We start from the raw sequence: 19588 nt of genomic DNA on the forward strand, positions 1-19588 counted from the left end.
GGGCGTCCATCAATTTTGCTGCAAAACCCACCTGCTGTTTTTTAGAATTCAACATCTCTCGGGCATCTTGCACTTTACCCTCTATTCTGAAACGTGCATCTTTGGCAACCATTTTCTCGCGGGCATTTTTCATGCCTAGCTTCAGACGGGCATCTGTCACGCCAATCTTCCGACGGCATCAAACATTCTCTGGAAACTTTTTTGCAGGGATGCACCTTTCAGAATAAAGGGTAACGTGCAAGATGCCATTGCAAGCCAGCTTGTCCTGGTATGGTATAGTAAGTTTTATCTTTCGAGGATGTCCTACATTTGGGGAAACAGGGTAATAAATTTGAAATTTCCAGAAGGATAACCATTACACAACGGAGCGCTTGTTGCGTGTGATTTATTACGTAAAATTTTACTAAAAAAAATACAAAGAGGGATTTATTCTGCTTCTTCATCCTTTTTGGGGAAAATTATGATTTTTGGTGGTCCACCGTCCTTAATGTTGGGGCCTCATCAACTCGTTCATTTGAGATTGTTTTTTTATCAAAAAAAAAAAAAAAAACTTTGTCAAAAAATTATCATTATGTTGTTCTTGGGGGGGGGAGTTGTGAAGCCTTGGTGTGTACTCTTGAATCAGCCAACTCCAGGCTGTGTCCTTCATGCAATATATGGGTTACTGATGCCGCAGAGGTGGGGACTGGGTCTGTGAATTTCAAAATTTGGGATAGCGGGTGCAACCTATGAGAAATCTTTGTGAAAAATTTCTCAATGTCTTGTTTTTTGGGGGGGGATTGTGAAGCCCTGGTGTGTACTCTTGCATCAGCCAACTCCAGGCTGTGTCATTCAGGCAATATATGGGTTACTGATGCCGCAGGGGTGGGGCCTGGTTCTGGAAATTTCAAATTCTTGGATAGCGGGTGCTACCAATGAGAAATCTTGGACAAAAATTTCTCATTGTGTTCTTTTTGGAGCGGGGATTGTAAAGCCTTGGTGTGTACTGGTGCATCAGCCAACTCCAGGCTGTGTCCTTCAGGCAATATATGGGTTACTGATGCCGCAGAGGTGGGGCCTGGGTCTGTGAATTTCAAAATTTTGGATAGTGGGTGCTATCTATGAGAAATCTTTGTGAAAAATTTCTCAATGTCTTGTTTTTTTTTGGGGGGGGGGGGGGGGGGATTGTGAAGCCCTGGTGTGTACTGGTGCATCAGCCAACTCCAGGCTGTGTCCTTCAGGCAATATATGGGTTACTGATGCCGCAGAGGTGGGACCTGGGTCTGGAAATTTCAAATTTTTGGATAGCGGGTGCTACCTATGAGAAAATTTGTCAAAAACTTCTCATAATGTGTTGTTTTTTAGGGGGGGATTGTGAAGCCCTGGTGTGTAGTGTACTAGTGCATCAGCCAACTCCACGCTGTGCCATTCAGCCACTAAATGGTATCCTCTTGCTTCCAACATGTCCACACTGTGTCATTCAGCCACTATATGGTGACCTCATGCTGCCAACACCTCCACGCTGTGTCATTCTGCCACTATATGGTGTCCTCATGCTGCCAACACCTCCACGCTGTGCCATTCACCCACTATATGGTGTCCTCATGCTGCCAACACCTCCTTGCTGTGCCATTCAGCCACTATATGGTGTCCTCATGCTGCCAACACCTCCACGCTGTGCCATTCAACCACTATATAATCTCCTCATGCTGCCAACACCTCCACACTGTGTCATTCTGCCACTATATGGTGTCCTCATGCTGCCAACACCTCCACGCTATATCATTCAGTCACTATATGGTCTCCTGACACTGATGCCACCACCAGGCTCTGTCATTGTGCTGCTGTGCGGCAGTGATTCTAAGACCGATGCCGGTAATCTGCATGCTATTCTGAATAACAATATTATTTCACTACCCCAGCACACTCCATATGCATTTTAGGACACAGCAAAGTGTTCTATACCCCTATAGAGGCTGTATGTAGGCTAGAAATAGCCTTATTTAATATCTATTTGCCGCGAACAAATTTGGATCGAAACAAACTTTTTCCGAAAATTCGGCGAATCGTCCGAATCGAATTTTTGAAAAGTTCACTCATCTCTAGTGATGCCGTCCAACTTCTGTACCGCCTCTTATGCGCTCTGTAAAGCTACTGCATATGCTCGGAGAGTCTCACCTGGCTTCTGACAGTGTTCATATAGTCTGAGGCGTACCTCCGAGGGAGAATGAGATTCAAACACTTAAGAAAGTCCTTCAAAAATCTGTCCTACTGTGGCTTTATCAGCCGCTGGCCAGGTGGGAAGTTCCTCCAAGGCGGGTCCCTGGAGCTGTCCCAGAAGCAGCTGTATCTGTTGATGAGGGGGTAATGCATAAAATCCAAAGAGGCTGTAGAACTTTTCTTTAAAGTCTCTCAATGTAAAAGGGTCACCATTGTAGGTGGGAAGCACAGGATTCCCCAAGAAGACAGGTGCAGCAACAGGGGCTCCCAACACATAGGGAGAGACTGGAGGTGGACTTGCTGGGTCCTGCTCCGCCTGTGATGGAGGTCTTGCTGGGATCACAGGTAGAGCACGTCTTTGTGAGGTAGAAAGTGTTGGTGAAGACGGCAACACCATTATGACTTGGGATGGAGACCCCATTGGTGGGGTCACTGGAGCATCACCCCCCTGCTGTTCAAATGGGGACTGTGGCGCTGCAGGTTCTGACATCTTTGGACTTGGTATGCTGGCCCTTTAAATCAATCTTGAATTCCTAGGTCCTGAGGAGATATGCAGTTGTTCTCCAATCTGGAACTTGAGAACGTAGATTTCAAATTTGAGAGCGGTGACTTGAAACTCAATAGCTTTCAATTGAAATTTGAGTGCGTTGATCGGCAGCTAAAGTGACTCTATACAGGACTTCAATTCGGCAATCTGGTGTCTCAGAGTCCCGTACTGCTCCGGCTCCCCACAACTTCCAACCCACTGTCGCACTCTGCACCTTTTCCCGCACTGAACTATTTCTCTTTGTTGGTTTCTGGCACTAGACTCCAACTAAATGGCTGCCGCGGCACCGAGGGCTTTGATGGGTGGGGTCTCTGGATTACGTGCGCAGGAAAGCTCCACGCTAACTTCAGTTCTTCCTCTCACAGCTTGTAACTCCGCTGTGCTGTTCGCCTCCCCCTTACTTTACATGCGCACTTCCTCCACACAGCACTGTGCGTGCAACCCCTTACTCCGGAGTATAAGTCACAGTACATGAATAAAGTTCATTACTTGTGGGGGAGTACACTTTCACTAGTGGTAACTGTAGTAGGCACACACCCGAATCCTGTTCGTGCGACACCAAAAAGGCTTTGTGGTAGGCCTCTGGGGTAGGGGTAGTGTAGTCAGGGTGTTGCTTCAGTATATCAGGGGTTAAGGTTAACCCTGTCACTCGTGACGCCAGGGTGAGGCCTAGTATGATGAGGTAATTCTCCGGCCTATCGCCGCCCTTCCCAGTAACGATAGGTGCATGCATATAATGACTGAAGGTCCACAAGGTAGTTGAGCTTGAACTTGGATAAAATTTACTTAAAGACTTGCGGTACATCCAGTGAACAGTAATAGTCTCATTAATACAGTCTCCATACACCTCAGTGACTGACAGTTGTTGCGGACCTTGACTTTTTATATAAGTCTCAGAATTTAGGGTAATTTGCGAAGACCCGTCCGGATTTAGGGGTTAGATATGGTCCGGTGATCTTGCAGAGTGCGTAGGGATTTATTACACTCACAGTTTAGTAAAGATCAGCCGTTGCCGCAAGGCTCTGGCCTAAACTCACTGTTGACAGCAGCGCAGATCCTTCCCTGTCAACAGCCCAGGAACAAGAGAGCGAGCAATGGCCACCACGCCCTTATATGGGCAGGGGCGGGGCCTTTTGGATTGGTCCATGGTCAGCTGTCACTCACCGTTACATAGCCTGAAGGGGGAACGCCTGACTTCCTCCAAAGGTCCTATACACAGAAACCATAGAATCTTTGAAATGCATCACGTGGCCCGCAGGTCCTGCGACACTAACTATGTAAGTACACTTATTATACAAATATATACACATTAAATGTAAATAATTTTAATTACAAAAGGGGTGACAAGGGGCTAACTAAGGATGAGGACCCCACCTACACCTAGGGACTCTGACTTTGGGGACCTCACCACAAGGCAGCGGATGCAATCCGGTGCCGGGACACCACATAGGCTCTTGTGATCAGGGTCCTCACTCCTCGTGTCCCCCTATTTCCTTATAGATTGTAAGCTCTTGTGATCAGGGTCCTCACTCCTCTTGTGTCCCCCTATTTCCTTATATATTGTAAGCTCTTGTGATCAGGGTCCTCACTCCTCTTGTCTCCTATTTCCTTATAGATTGTAATCTCTTGTGATCAGGGTCCTCACTCCTCTTGTGTCTCCTATTTCCTTATAGATTGTAAGCTCTTGTGATCAGGGTCCTCACTCCTCTTGTGTCTCCTATTTCCTTATAGATTGTAAGCTCTTGTGATCAGGGTCCTCACTCCTCTTGTCTCCTATTTCCTTATAGATTGTAAGCTCTTGTGATCAGGGTCCTCACTCCTCTTGTGTCTCCCTATTTCCTTATAGATTGTAAGCTCTTGTGATCAGGGTCCTCACTCCTCTTGTCTCCTATTTCCTTTTAGATTGTAAGCTCTTGTGATAAGGGTCCTCCCTCCTCTTGTGTCTCCTATTTCCTTATAGATTGTAAGCTCCTGTGATCAGGGTCCTCACTCCTCTTGTCTCCTATTCCCTTATAGATTGTAAGCTCTTGTGATCAGGGTCCTCACTCCTCTTGTGTCCCCCTATTTCCTTATAGATTGTAAGCTCTTGTGATCAGGGTCTTCACTCCTCTTGTGTTACCCTATTTCCTTATAGATTGTAAGCTCTGGTGATCAGGGCCCTAAATCCTCTAGTGTCCTCTTCTTTTCTCATAGATTGCATAGATTGTAAGCTCTTGTCAGCAGGACCTTCACTCCAAGGCTGGGTTCACACTACAGAATTTTTGAGCAGAATTACGTTTCAAAATTTTACCTTCTGGTGCAGCAGAATCCCATTCCTGTCAATGGGATTCTGCTGCACAGTACACATGGAATTTCAGCAGTGGAGCTCTCCATCGGGGAAATTTATCTGCCGAACGAATAAACTCAGTATTCTTACGTCAGAATATATGCGCAGGATACATTGCTGTATATATGGATGTAATGTCTGCACGGTCCTAGCGCTGACTGATTTAGTGGGCGCTGGCCGCCCTTTGGAATCTCCAGCCAGGATAGATTCCGTAGTCTGAGCCTAGCCCTATTGTTCCAACTGATGATGAGTTTGTTACTATGTATGATCTTGTTTGTACATGACCCCACTGTATTATAAGTGCTGTTGGAGTTATATAAATAAGACTAATATTATTATTATTATTATTATTATTATTAATAATAATATTAATAATAATAATACACTGCTTGACCTGCCAACCTGGTTATTCACCTATCTCTCCCACCCACCGTGCAATCTATTAGACCATCTATGGTATGTGTGAAGAAGATGAATGGAAGTGAAGCTTAGCATAGGGACAGGGCGTTGATACTTTACAAACCCCAGAGATAAGGAGCCCACCCTTAGTGTTTTAATGACCAACTCAGGTTTTAGCTAAACCACTGAAACAGGGAACCAGCTGTTGCTTAGAGTTATGTTTATGTACCATAGAGGTCATAGCTCTGCTGCATCTGACATTAAGAGAGACTGCTTCCAGAAGCTGGATAGGCCCTGTCTGTACGTCTGAATTATTACCCATTCAGGTGACTGTGAGAAAGAAGCAAAGTGCTCGCAGCCCTATTACCAAAATACTTCAGGATTAACACAAGTGGTTTCAAATGTACAAACACAGGAAACCTGTTGGAGATGGTAGAGATGTTTTTTAAGAAGAAAAAAAATTGTGGTCAACATTTTTGTGCACTTTTTGCAAAGTTTAAATATTAACCCCTTAATGACCAGACCAATTGTCATTTTTGCATTTTTGCTTTTTCTTCCGCGCCTTCTAAGAGACATAACATAATGACATTTTTCCATCTACAGGGCCATACGAGGGTTTGTTTTTGGCAGGATCCATTGTACTTTGTAATTATATCCCTGATTATACCATAATAGATTCAAGAAAAAAATATTTGTGGGATGAAATTGAATGTATTTTACAGTGAAACTGACATATTATCTTAATTATACGGGTCAGGACTACCTTGAATTACTTTGCTACTGTAAAAAAAAAAAAATAATTAAAATAAATAAAATAAAAAGACTAGATTTCCACACCGTTTTTTTTTTCTGGGTTTTTGCCACTGCAGTTTTTGAGCAAAAGCCAGAAGTGCATTCAAAGGGAATGAGACATATAATGGACTTATACTTTTCCTTCCTACTGGATCCACTTCTGACTTTGGCTAAAAAACTGTAGTGGCAGTTAAAAAAAATAAAAATTGTGTGGAGACCTAGCCTTAAAGGGGCTATTCCGGCCTTAGACATCTTATTTCCTATCAAAAGGATAGGGGATAAGATATCTGATCCCAGAGGCCCCACCGCTGGGACCCCCCACGATCAGATATCTTATCCCCTATCCTTTGGATAGGGGATAAGATGTCTAAGGCCAAAATACTAAAGTGCACCTGTCATTAGCAAAAACTTTTTACATAATGTAGAAAATAACAATATATGTATATTTGTCATATACATTGATACATTGTCTGTGTGTCTCTGTAAGGAGACAAAATACAGGAAGTGAGGGTGGACAAGTAGGCCTCTGTGCACTGAGGACAAGTAGGGCTCTTTGCACTGAGGAAAAGGAGGGCTCTGTACAGAGGACAAGCAGGGCTCTGTACACTGAGGACAAGCAGGGCTCTGTGCACTGAGGACAAGCAATGCTCTGTGCACTGAGGACAAGCAGGGCTCTGTACACTGAGAACAAGCAGGGCTCTGTACACTGAGAACAAGCAGGGCTCTGTACACTGAGAACAAGCAGGGCTCTGTATACTGAGGACAAGCAGGGCTATGTGCTGTGAGGACAAGCAGGGTTCTGTACACTGAGGACAAGCAGGGCTCTGTACACTGAGAACAAGCAGGGCTCTGTACACTGAAGACAAGCAGGACTCTGTATACTGAGGACAAGCAGGGCTCTGTGCAGTGAGGACAAGCATGGCTCTGTACAATGAGAAAAATCAGGGCTCTGTACACTGAGAACAAGCAGGGCTCTGTACAGTGAGGGCAAGCAGGGCTCTGTACAGTGAGGGCAAGCAGGGCCCTGAACACTGAGAACAAACAGGGCCCTGTACACTGAGGACAAGTAGGCCTATGTGCACTGAGGACAAGTAGGGCTCTTTGCACTGAGGAAAAGGAGGCCTCTGTACACTGAGGACAAGCAGGGCTCTGTACACTGAGGACAAGCAGGGCTCTGTGCACTGAGGACAAGCAATGCTCTGTACACTGAGGACAAGCAGGGCTCTGTACACTGAGAACAAGCAGTGCTCTGTACACTGAGAACAAGCAGGGCTCTGTACACTGAAGACAAGCAGGGCTCTGTATACTGAGGACAAGCAGGGCTCTGTGCAGTGATGACAAGCATGGCTCTGTACACTGAGAACAAGCAGGGCTCTGTACACTGAGAACAAGCAGGGCTCTCTACACTGAGGACAAGCAGGGCTCTGTATACTGAGGACAAGCAAGGCTCTGTGCTGTGAGGACAAGCAGGGTTCTGTACACTGAGGACAAGCCGGGCTCTGTACACTGAGAACAAGCAGGGCTCTGTACACTGAGAACAAGCAGGGCTCTGTACACTGAGAACAAGTACACTGAGAACAAGCAGGGCTCTGTACACTGAGGACAAGCAGGGCTCTGTATACTGAGGAAAAGCAAGGCTCTGTGCTGTGAGGACAAGCAGGGTTCTGTACACTGAGGACAAGCAGGGCTCTGTACACTGAGGACAAGGAGAACTCTGTGCACTAAGGACAAACAGGGCTCTGTACACTGAGAACAAGCAGGGCTCTGTACACTGAGAACAAGCAGGGCTCTGTACACTGAAGACAAGCAGGGCTCTGTATACTGAGGACAAGCAGGGCTCTGTGCAGTGATGACAAGCATGGCTCTGTACACTGAGAACAAGCAGGGCTCTGTACACTGAGAACAAGCAGGGCTCTCTACACTGAGGACAAGCAGGGCTCTGTATACTGAGGACAAGCAAGGCTCTGTGCTGTGAGGACAAGCAGGGTTCTGTACACTGAGGACAAGCCGGGCTCTGTACACTGAGAACAAGCAGGGCTCTGTACACTGAGAACAAGCAGGGCTCTGTATACTGAGGAAAAGCAAGGCTCTGTATACTGAGGAAAAGCAAGGCTCTGTGCTGTGAGGACAAGCAGGGTTCTGTACACTGAGGACAAGCAGGGCTCTGTATACTGAGGAAAAGCAAGGCTCTGTGCTGTGAGGACAAGCAGGGTTCTGTACACTAAGGACAAGCAGGGCTCTGTACACTGAGGACAAGGAGAACTCTGTGCACTAAGGACAAACAGGGCTCTGTACACTGAGAACAAGCAGGGCTCTGTACACTAAGGACAAGCAGGGCTCTGTATACTGAGGAAAAGCAAGGCTCTGTGCTGTGAGGACAAGCAGGGTTCTGTACACTGAGGACAAGCAGGGCTCTGTACACTGAGGACAAGGAGAACTCTGTGCACTAAGGACAAACAGGGCTCTGTACACTGAGAACAAGCAGGGCTCTGTACACTAAGGACAAGCAGGGCTCTGTATACTGAGGAAAAGCAAGGCTCTGTGCTGTGAGGACAAGCAGGGTTCTGTACACTGAGGACAAGCAGGGCTCTGTACACTGAGGACAAGGAGAACTCTGTATACTGAGGAAAAGCAAGGCTCTGTGCTGTGAGGACAAGCAGGGTTCTGTACACTGAGGACAAGCAGGGCTCTGTACACTGAGGACAAGGAGAACTCTGTGCACTAAGGACAAACAGGGCTCTGTACACTGAGAACAAGCAGGGCTCTGTACACTAAGGACAAGCAGGGCTCTGTACACTGAGGACAAGCAGGGCTCTGTATACTGAGGAAAAGCAGCGCTCTGTGCACTGAGGACAAGCAGGGCTCTGTATACTGAGGACAAGCAGGGTTCTGTACACTGAGGACAAGCAGGGCTCTGTTCACTGAGGACAAGCAGGGCTCTGTACACTGAGGACAAGCAGGGCTCTGTACACTGAGGACAAGCAGGGCTCTGTGCACTGAGGACAAGCAATGCTCTGTACACTGAGGACAAGCAGGGCTCTGTACACTGAGAACAAGCAGGGCTCTGTACACTGAGAACAAGAAGGGCTCTGTACACTGAGAACAAGAAGGGCTCTGTACACTGAAGACAAGCAGGGCTCTGTATACTGAGGACAAGCAGGGCTCTGTGCAGTGATGACAAGCAGGGCTCTGTGCTGTGAGGACAAGCAGGGTTCTGTACACTGAGGACAAGCCGGGCTCTGTACACTGAGAACAAGCAGGGCTCTGTACACTGAGAACAAGCAGGGCTTTGTACACTGAGGACAAGCAGGGCTCTGTATACTGAGGACAAGCAGGGCTCTGTGCTGTGAGGACAAACAGGGTTCTGTACACTGAGGACAAGCCGGGCTCTGTACACTGAGAACAAGCAGGGCTCTGTACACTGAGAACAAGCAGGGCTCTGTACACTGAGAACAAGTACACTGAGAACAAGCAGGGCTCTGTACACTGAGGACAAGCAGGGCTCTGTACACTGAGGACAAGCAGGGCTCTGTATACTGAGGACAAGCAGCGCTCTGTGCAGTGAGGACAAGCAGGGCTCTGTACAGTGAGGACAAGCAGGGTTCTGTACACTGAGGACAAGCAGGGCTCTGTACACTGAGGACAAGCAGGGCTCTGTGCACTGAGGACAAGCAGGGCTTGGTACACTGAGGACAAGCAGGGCTCTGTGTACTGAGGACAAGCAGGGCTCTGTGCAGTGAGGACAAGCAGAGCTCTGTACACTGAGGACAAGCAGGGCTCTGAACACCGAGGACAAGCAGGACTCTGTACACTGAGGAAAAGCAGGGCTCTGTGCAGTGTGGCTCTGTGACATGGTGGGGTCTCACACATCAGGATGATTGACAAGCCAGGAGCCTTCACAGAGCCCTGCTTGTCCAGCCCACATTTCCTGTATTTGGTCTCCACACAGAGACACACAGGCAATAGCTTCAGGGACAGCATTTTTTTTTTACACATTTTTTAACCAATGTATATTACAAATATACATATAATGATATTATCTACATTATATAAGATTTACATTATATAATATAAAAGTTTTTGCAATTAAAAGGTATACTTTAAAATCACCCAATTCTGGGCTGTATGAGGGCTTATTAATCTTGTGCCATGATCTGTAGTGATTTGTAGTTTATGGGACTTTTTGATCGCTTTTTATAAAAAAAGGTTCTAAAAAATTATGTGACCAAAAATCTGCAATTATTGAGTTTAGTTTTTTCTCCTCTGTTTATGACGTTAACATTATATTTTAACAGTTCGGACATTTGGTTATAACAAATTTTATTATTATTTTTGCTTTTGTTTATATTTTATCTGAAAAATGGGCAAATTATGTTATTTTTAATTTTTTATTTGGGGAGGGTCTATATTATGTTTAAAAATGTCTAAACTTCTTAAGTCCCTCTAGGGGATTTTTCTAAGCAATTGTTAGATTGTTAATACTGATCAATACTATTCCATAGTACTAATCAGTACTGCCTGAGGCAGACCATATTAGCAGAATTACTATGGCACTCATTGATAATGTCCCTAATAAACGATTGGCACCCTGTGATTGCATTGGTACGATGACAGGAGCAGCACCTGTCACTTAGGCTTTTAAATACCGTGATCACTATTAAATGCTTCATTTAAGGGGTTAGATACCAGACATCAGGGTGATTGGAGATGTTGATCATTGACAGTGAGTGCTGGCTGCTACTAGCAGCCAGTACCTGCCATCTATGAAGCGAGTGCAGCTCCTGGCCTCAGGACCAGTTTTAGACTTAGTGTGGACCTGGGCAAAGTTCAAAGTGGGGCCCCAAAATGCTGAAATATTTCACTAATAAGTCAGTGACATTTAGTTAAAGGGGTTATCTGGCAGTTTTTTTTTTATTTTTTTAAACTATGACCATTCTGCGTAGTATGGAAAAAAAAAACTGTACTCACCTCCATCGCTCTTGCTCTGGGCCCAATACATCATGCTGCAGCTCAGCAAAGCGGCAATATGACATATTGGGCCCAGGCACCAGAAGAAAGCTCAGGAGCACAAGTCAACAAGACATATGTTTCCCTACACACGCACATAATACCGTATTTATCGGGGTATACCACGCACCGGCCTATAACACGCACCCTTATTTTACCAAGGATATTTGGGTAAAAAAAGTTTGTTACCCAAATATCCATGGTAAAATGAGGGTGCGTGTGTGCGCGTGTATACCCCGATACATCCCCAGGAAAGGCAGGGGGAGAGAGGCCGTCGCTGCCCGCTTCTCTCCCCCTGCCTTTCCTGGGGTCTAGAGCCCTGCTGCCGCCGCTTCTCTCCCCCTGGCTATCGGCGCCGCTGCCCGTTCTGTCCCCCTGACTATCGGTACCGGCGCCCCATTGCCGGCGCCGATAGCCAGGGGGAGAGAAGCGGCGCCGACAGCCAGGGGGAGAGAAGGGGCAGCGGCACCCATTGCCGGTGCTGCTGCCCCGTTGCCTCCCCCCATCCCCGGTGGCATAATTACCTGGGTCGGGTCCGCGCTGCTCCAGGCCTCCGGCGTGCGTCCCCTGCGTCGTTGCTATGCACGGCGCGGCGCACTGACGTCATGCGCCGCGCCGTGCAGCGCATAGCAACGACGAAGGGGACGCACGCCGGAGGCCTACAGCAGCGCGGACCCGACCCAGGTAATTATGCCACGGGGAATGGGGGGAGGCAACGGGGCAGCGGTGCCGGCAATGGGTGCCGCTGCCCCTTCTCTCCCCCAGGCTATCGGCGCCGGTACCGATAGTCAGGGGGACAGAACGGGCAGCGGCGCCGATAGCCAGGGGGTGAGAAGGGCCGGCAGCAGGGCTCTAGACCCCAGGGAAGGCAGGGGGAGAGAAGCGGGCAGCGACGGCCTCTCTCCCCCTGCCTTTCCTGGGGCGGTATCGGCGTATAACACGCACATAGACTTTAGGCTAAAAATTTTAGCCTAAAAAGTGCGTGTTATACGCCGATAAATACGGTATATCTAGGTGCTGGAAGTCTCAACACCTAGATCCGGCTGATACAAACTTCTGACATGTCACTTTGACATTAATACTAGATCACTGTGACATGTCAGAAGCTTGTTATAATGACAGTTAGGCCCCTTTTACACTACAAAATTACTCAGTTTTAAAGATCCGTACAAAGTTCCATATGAAAATCAGCTGTAAAACAGCAGTTACAAAATCCTATACAACCGTTAGAAAATCCCATTATAGTCTATGGGATTTTTCTAATAGCCGTTTTAACTCGTTATAGTGCATGCATTATTTCTCCCGTTACTATCTTCCATCACAAAATAATGGCCGTTATTAATTACGGGCTAAAACGGGTTAAAACGGCTATTAGAAAAATCCCATAGATTATAATGGGATTTTCTAACGGCTGTATAGGATTTTGTAACTGCAGTTTTCAGCTGATTTTCAGAGGGAACTTCATACGGCTCTTTAATTTTGTAGTGTGAAACAAGCCTAACACTTTAGGATCGGGTCATACATAGTGCATTGGTAGCGTACTTCATACTGTTACAAATCGGCTGTGCATTTTGCCATGAGCACACACACAGGGCTTCCCCATCACAGTCCTGTGTGTGCAGTAGGCCTGCACGATATATTGTAACGGCAATCGTATTGCGATTTTTGCCAATTGCGATATATGTCGATTTGGCCGTTGCTTAAAAAAATGTGATTACTTACCTGCTCCCCAGTGGCGGCATTGCAGTGGCTCCGGTAACAGCGGCCCGATGGCAGGAGCTCCGGTGCCGGCGGCAGGGGCTCCTGTGGTTGTAACATAGGCTCCTGTGGTGGCGGCGAGGATTGGCGCAGAAGAACCACCTCACTGTGCTCCCCTACCTTCATTGGCGGCGAGGATTGGCCCAGCAGTCCACATTACTGCACTCTCCTTCTGTGATTGGTGGCGGCCATCAGGTGAATAGGTTAACCCCACCATGGCCGCCATAAATATACGGCGTTGCCGTGCAGCAGGTGAATGAAGCAACCTCAGGAGCCTAGCTCGCTTCATATTGGCTAATGCCAGACATCACCGATTCGGGTGATGTCCGGGAATTAACTCTTTAGATGGCGGGATCAAAGTTGATCGCGGCGTCCAAAATGCCGAAATCAGTGCCGGTAGCTCAGTGGAGCTGATCGGGACACCCGTGGTAAAACCCGCGGGGTCCCGATCATCTGAGAGGACAGGCGGAGGTTCCCTACCTGCCTCCGGCTTGTCCGATTGGCACTCTAATAATGCTGGCAGCGTCAGATAACCGATAACACTGATCAATGCTGTGCTATGGGCTCCTATGGCACAACATTGTTCATTGTCTGCAATCACAAGATTGCATCTAATAGTCCCAATGGCAGTGTTTTCTAAACAGTGTGCCTCCGGGTGTTGCAAAACTACAACTGCCAGCATGCCTGGACAGCCTTTGCCTGTCCTGGCATGCTGGGAGTTGTAGTTATGCAACAACTGGAGACACCCTGTTTGGAAAACACTGCCCTATGGGGACTAATAAAATTGTGAGAAAATAAAATGTAAAAACAAAAAGGTATTTATTGTTAATAAGCCCCTCCCCTAATAAAAGTTTGAATTGCCCCTTTTTTTCCCCATTTTTAAATAAAATAATGTAAACAAAAATAAACATAACCATACGTGGTATTGCCGCGTGCGTAAATGTCAGAACTATTAAAATATAACTAATGAAACCGCACAGTCAATGGCGTAAATTAAAATAAAAAAAATAAAAAAAGAAAAGAAAAAGAAAAAAATAACAGGATTGCAAATTTTTGGTCACTTCATATAGCAGAAAAAAAATTACATATAATTTCATAAGAGATATAGGGGTCAGAAGAGGACAATTTTAATCATAGGAAGAAAAAAACAAAAAACCCTCTCGGTCCTTAAAGCATACCCGTCAGATCCAACAAAAAAATCTTTTTTTTAAAATATATATATGACTCAGTACCTAATCCTGACCATGTAAATCACATTTTTATGTGTCTAGCACTTTTTTTTTTTTTTTTTTATTACACTTTTAAATTTAGCTCACTAGTCTGAATTCCTCTCAAAGGGAGGGTGCGTGGCCTCACTGTGCAGGTCTCCGCCCCCTCCCTCAGTATGCTGTCTGCTCACATCTCCCCTAGCATTAGCAAAACTACAACTCCCAGCTTGTCCTCACTGACAGTAGCGGGACACAAGCTGACAGTGGGAGGATTTTTACCTCCAGCTGTGAGCCCTGCAGTCACAGCTGTCAATCAAGGAAGTGTTTCCATGACATAGGTGATGACGTATGGACACAGCAAGACTAGTAGGTGTCCCAGCAGGCAGGGAGGGTGGCAGTTGTTTGACTGGCTTTTTCAGTATGAAATACTGAACATTTTTTAATGAAAACAATTGCAAATATACATGCTTTATAACATATCAAAAGTTTTTGTATCTGACAGTGTCCATTTAAGGGAATACACATACTCCCAGTGTTCCCTTCCCTGTGGCTGCATTGCACAATAGAGCAACACAACAACACCGGAGAGTGTGCGGACTACACTATACCAGGAGAGTTTATGGACTACACTATAGCAGGCCAGGAGAGTGTGCGGACTACATTATACCAGGCCAGGAGAGGACAGGGACTACACTATACCAGGCCAGGAGAGTGTGCGGTCTACACTATACCAGGCCAGGAGAGTACGCAGACTACACTATACCAGGCCAGGAGAGTGTGCAGTCTACACTATACCAGGCCAGGAGAGTACGCAGACTACACTATACCAGGCCAGGAGAGTGTGCGGACTACACTATACCAGGCCAGGAGAGTACACGGACTAGACTATACCAGGCCAGGAGAGTACAGGGACTACACTATACCAGGCAAGGAGAGTACAGGGACTACACTATACCAGGCCAGGAGAGTACAGGGACTACACTATACCAGGCCAGGAGAGTATGTGCACTATACTATACCAGGCCAGGAGAGTACGCAGACTACACTATACGAGTAGAGTATGCGGACTACAGTATACCAGGCCAGGAGAGTGTGCGAACTACACTATACCAGACCAGGAGAGTACACGGACTACACTATACCAGGCAAGGAGAGTACAGGGACTACACTATACCAGGCCAGGAGAGTACAGGGACTACACTATACCAGGCCAGGAGAGTATGTGCACTATACTATACCAGGCCAGGAGAGTACGCAGACTACACTATACGAGTAGAGTATGCGGACTACAGTATACCAGGCCAGGAGAGTGTGCGAACTACACTATACCAGACCAGGAGAGTACACGGACTACACTATACCAGGCCAGGAGAGTCCACAGACTACACTATACCAGGCCAGGAGAGTGTGCGGACTACACTATACCAGGCCAGGAGAGTACGCGGACTACACTATACGAGTAGAGTATGCGGACTACACTATACGAGTAGAGTATGCGGACTACACTATTCCAGGCCAGGAGAGTGTGCGAACTACACTATACCAGGCCAGGAGAGTGTGCAGACTACACTATACCAGGCCAGGAGAGTCCACAGACTACACTATACCAGGCCAGGAGAGTGTGCGGACTACACTATACCAGGCCAGGAGAGTGTGCGGACTACACTATACCAGGCCAGGAGAGTGTGCGGACTACATTATACCAGGCCAGGAGAGTGTGCGAACTACACTATACCAGGCCAGGAGAGTGTGCAGACTACACTATACCAGGCCAGGAGAGTCCACAGACTACACTATACCAGGCCAGGAGAGTACAGGGACTACACTATACCAGGCCAGGAGAGTATGTGCACTATACTACACCAGGCCAGGAGAGTACGCGGACTACACTATACGAGTAGAGTATGCGGACTACACTATACCAGGCCAGGAGAGTATGTGCACTATACTACACCAGGCCAGGAGAGTACGCGGACTACACTATACGAGTAGAGTATGCGGACTACACTATAGCAGGCCAGGAGAGTACGCGGAGTACACTATACTAGACCAGGCACATGAAATGCGGAGGAGGAATTAAGTTAATTTCTCCCCATTTCATAGCCAATCCACTCTATTTAATGTTCAGTCAATGAACATGCAATTGGGTGAGTTGGCTTTATGAAATAGAGGGAATGGACATTAAATAGGGGGGATTTCACAATTTATTATCTATCGCAGTTGCATATCGAAGTCGCAATATTTACCTCCATAATCGCAATCGCACATTTTTTCCCATGTCGTGCAGCCCTAGTGTGCAGTTTGGTTTGGAGGCAGGCACTCGTTTTAGTCTTGTCGGTGTGCTCGCCCCATCTCCAAACCTAACTGCATGCACAGAACCGCAGTGGGGAAGCGTTGTGTGTCTGCTCATAGCGTATTTCCCACTGCCAGGTGGATTTATCACAGCATGAGACACGCTGCCTATGCATTGTGGGTGACCCATACCCTTAAAGCGATTGTGCAGCGCCTCTCTCTTCTGTCTAATCTGACATTGGCAACAACAGGACTTCTGGAGGTGATGAGATTCAGGGGCACTGGTCAGAAGTGGACACGTCAGGTAGGTAGAGAAATTATTTTTATTCAAACAATGCAACGCGTTTCACCGCAGGTGCGGCTCTAATATGTCAGGTTCTTCTCCTTCTGATTCTCTCCTCGCGATGTCCACATGTCTCTCCTCTACCTACCTGACGTGTCCACTTCTGACCAGCGCCACTTAATCTCATCACCTCCAAAAGTCCTGTTGTTGCTATTGTCTTGCTTGGATGGGAAGGCTGCAGGCCGGATCTTGTTCCTCACCCACGCTGACCATTGTTGTGTGTGAGTCCACACAACCGCACTTGTTAAGGGCTTTTCCTATTTTATCCTATGGACCCTGTACCTGAGGTATTACACTATGGAGCGCTCTTCCTTGTCTTTTTAATCTGACATTGGACATGAAGAAATGTTCATGCACAATGCCTGCAGCCACCACAGCACCTGGCTGGCACTGTACACATCCTAACTATTAGACATGTGCATAATATCTGTGCCAGGGCCAGGTTACTTGGTACTTTGAAAAAATAGGAGAAGAATTCTCGGGATGTGCACATAAAACTTAACTTTTACTATTGTATATATATTAAAAGGTATATTTTTCTTAGTGTAGGTTAATGATATTTGCACGGTGGCAAAGCAAAAATAATAGAGTGTACGCTGACTCGGTGTGGCTGGGCCCAGCCACACACGGTACCGCAAATGACTGTTAAAAGAAAACAGTATCAAAGCTCATAGAATTATACCACCAACGCGTTTCTACCAGTCTCGGTAGTGTCATCAGGGAGGTATATATAATGTAAACAGTCGTAACTCACCAAGTAGCCCAAATGTCATACAATGGAACCACAAGATATGAAAAAAAGCAACTGCACTACAAACATATTATTTAACAATGTAGGGAAGCCTGATTAATATTACTTCCATTGGTTGCTTTATAAATCATTGCCCAAGGACCTAAAAAAACAGAAACATGTATCATGCCAATGATAAGGCTAGGTTTGCACTGTAGCGGTCCTGTAGAGAAATAAAAAGAAGCACATGGGCATATTCTCCCTGGGCTGATTTATTCAGATGCCACTGGTATAGGTGACGGGTTACTGTGGTAATACAGCAGAGCGACATGAGACACCTGCATCCAGCAGGGAGCCGGGGATTACCAGCTCTTTCGCGGGTTCCAGCGAGCGTGTGGCATCTTGGCGTACTTGGTACTTTGCCACATTGTGTAAGATCAGGCAAAAGAAAGAGGTGCTGCACAACCCCTTAAAGGAGAACTGCAGCATAAACTTTTTAAGTCCCCCTGTGCCGGGCTGCAAAAACGTAAAAAACAAACTTTAACTCACTTTCCTACGTTCCCCCGTTGCGGAGATGTCGGCGTCCCATTCCTCCGGTGCTGCTGGCTTCTTAGGCTCAAAATGTCACAGTGCAGTCAGCGTACCGCTGACCAGAACGATGTCCCGCCTCTGCCGGTGATAGGCTTAGTGCACTGTCATGTCAGGAACTCAGGCCCCGCCTTCGCCTTCTCCCTGCTGCCCGGGCTCCTTACATGACAGTGCACTCAGTTTATCACCAGCCGAGGAGGGTGGTATAGGTTGGTGCAAGCAATCTGTTGGCCCTGGTCACGGGCCCAAAAATACAGGCAAGGCAATAGAGTAACTGCAGCACTCAAAATTAGTAAAGAAAAAATGTGAGTGGCTTTATTCCATACCAAAGTTACATGCTTGAGAAAGGCTGCACAGGCAGCAAAAACTTTGAATCTGTAACTTTGGTATGGAATAAAGCTACTCACATTTTTTCTTTACTAATTTTGAGTGCTGCAGTTACTCTTTCTCTCATGAATACACATTACACATGTAAATAAAGTGCAGCACACACACTATACATATATGCATGTAACACATTACATCTACACACACATATATAATTACACTTACATTTCTCTAAAGCTAGCCAAGTGCAGGGGATGATTAAGGAGCTTTATTTTCATGGCAGTGGCAGGACTTCATGGGACTGCTCGACTCCCTCCCTGTCCTCTTCATTCCGACTGCTGAGAGCTGCTGTGTAATGTGATGTCCCAGGATGGGATATAGTTCCGTACGGTACTTAAGCCTTGTCAGGTTGATTCCCTCTGTGTCCTAGGGGCTCTCCTGCAGTGTCTCCCCCATTGTGTTATCTGTATATTAGGTGTATTAGGTATTGAGGACCTTTGAGTTAGTCACATGATGTTGTAACATGTTTGTTACCCAGGGAGCACCAGCTAACCAGGTGACCTGCAGCTTGACCTATGAGCTCCTTGCTCAGCCCCCCTTTGTAAGGAAGGGAGGAGCTGCAATCTGCCTCTTTTGCTCTTATGACTCCTGCTGAGATACAAAAAAGACCAGATGTCTCAGAGATAGTGCCCAGCACACCTGGAGGCCTCAAGCCTAACCTACAGCCACATGTCAGTAAGTCAAGTCATCTCTGTCTGCTGTCACTATCTTCAGTCAAGTCAAGTCTATTATAGTCAGCATGGCTGTCCTAAAGTCTGTCAAGTCACTGCAAGTCACAGCAAGCTACAAGGTCCCCTCAGTGTCACTGGCCACCTCTCTAGGATCCTTGTCTAGCTGTAAAGGCTTTTACCATTTGTCTACCTCAGTAAAGATACAGTTAACCCTAATCTGGTCTTGGACTATTATTATCTTGCCTAACCTAGGGATAGCGGAGCTACCTTCGCGTGGTTACTTAGGAAAGCCACACCCTGGCGTCACAAACATTTAGGGGTTAATAACATCTGCCCCATAC

This window comes from Hyla sarda, chromosome 3, assembly GCF_029499605.1.
Source record: "Hyla sarda isolate aHylSar1 chromosome 3, aHylSar1.hap1, whole genome shotgun sequence".
NCBI lineage: Eukaryota > Metazoa > Chordata > Amphibia > Anura > Hylidae > Hyla > Hyla sarda.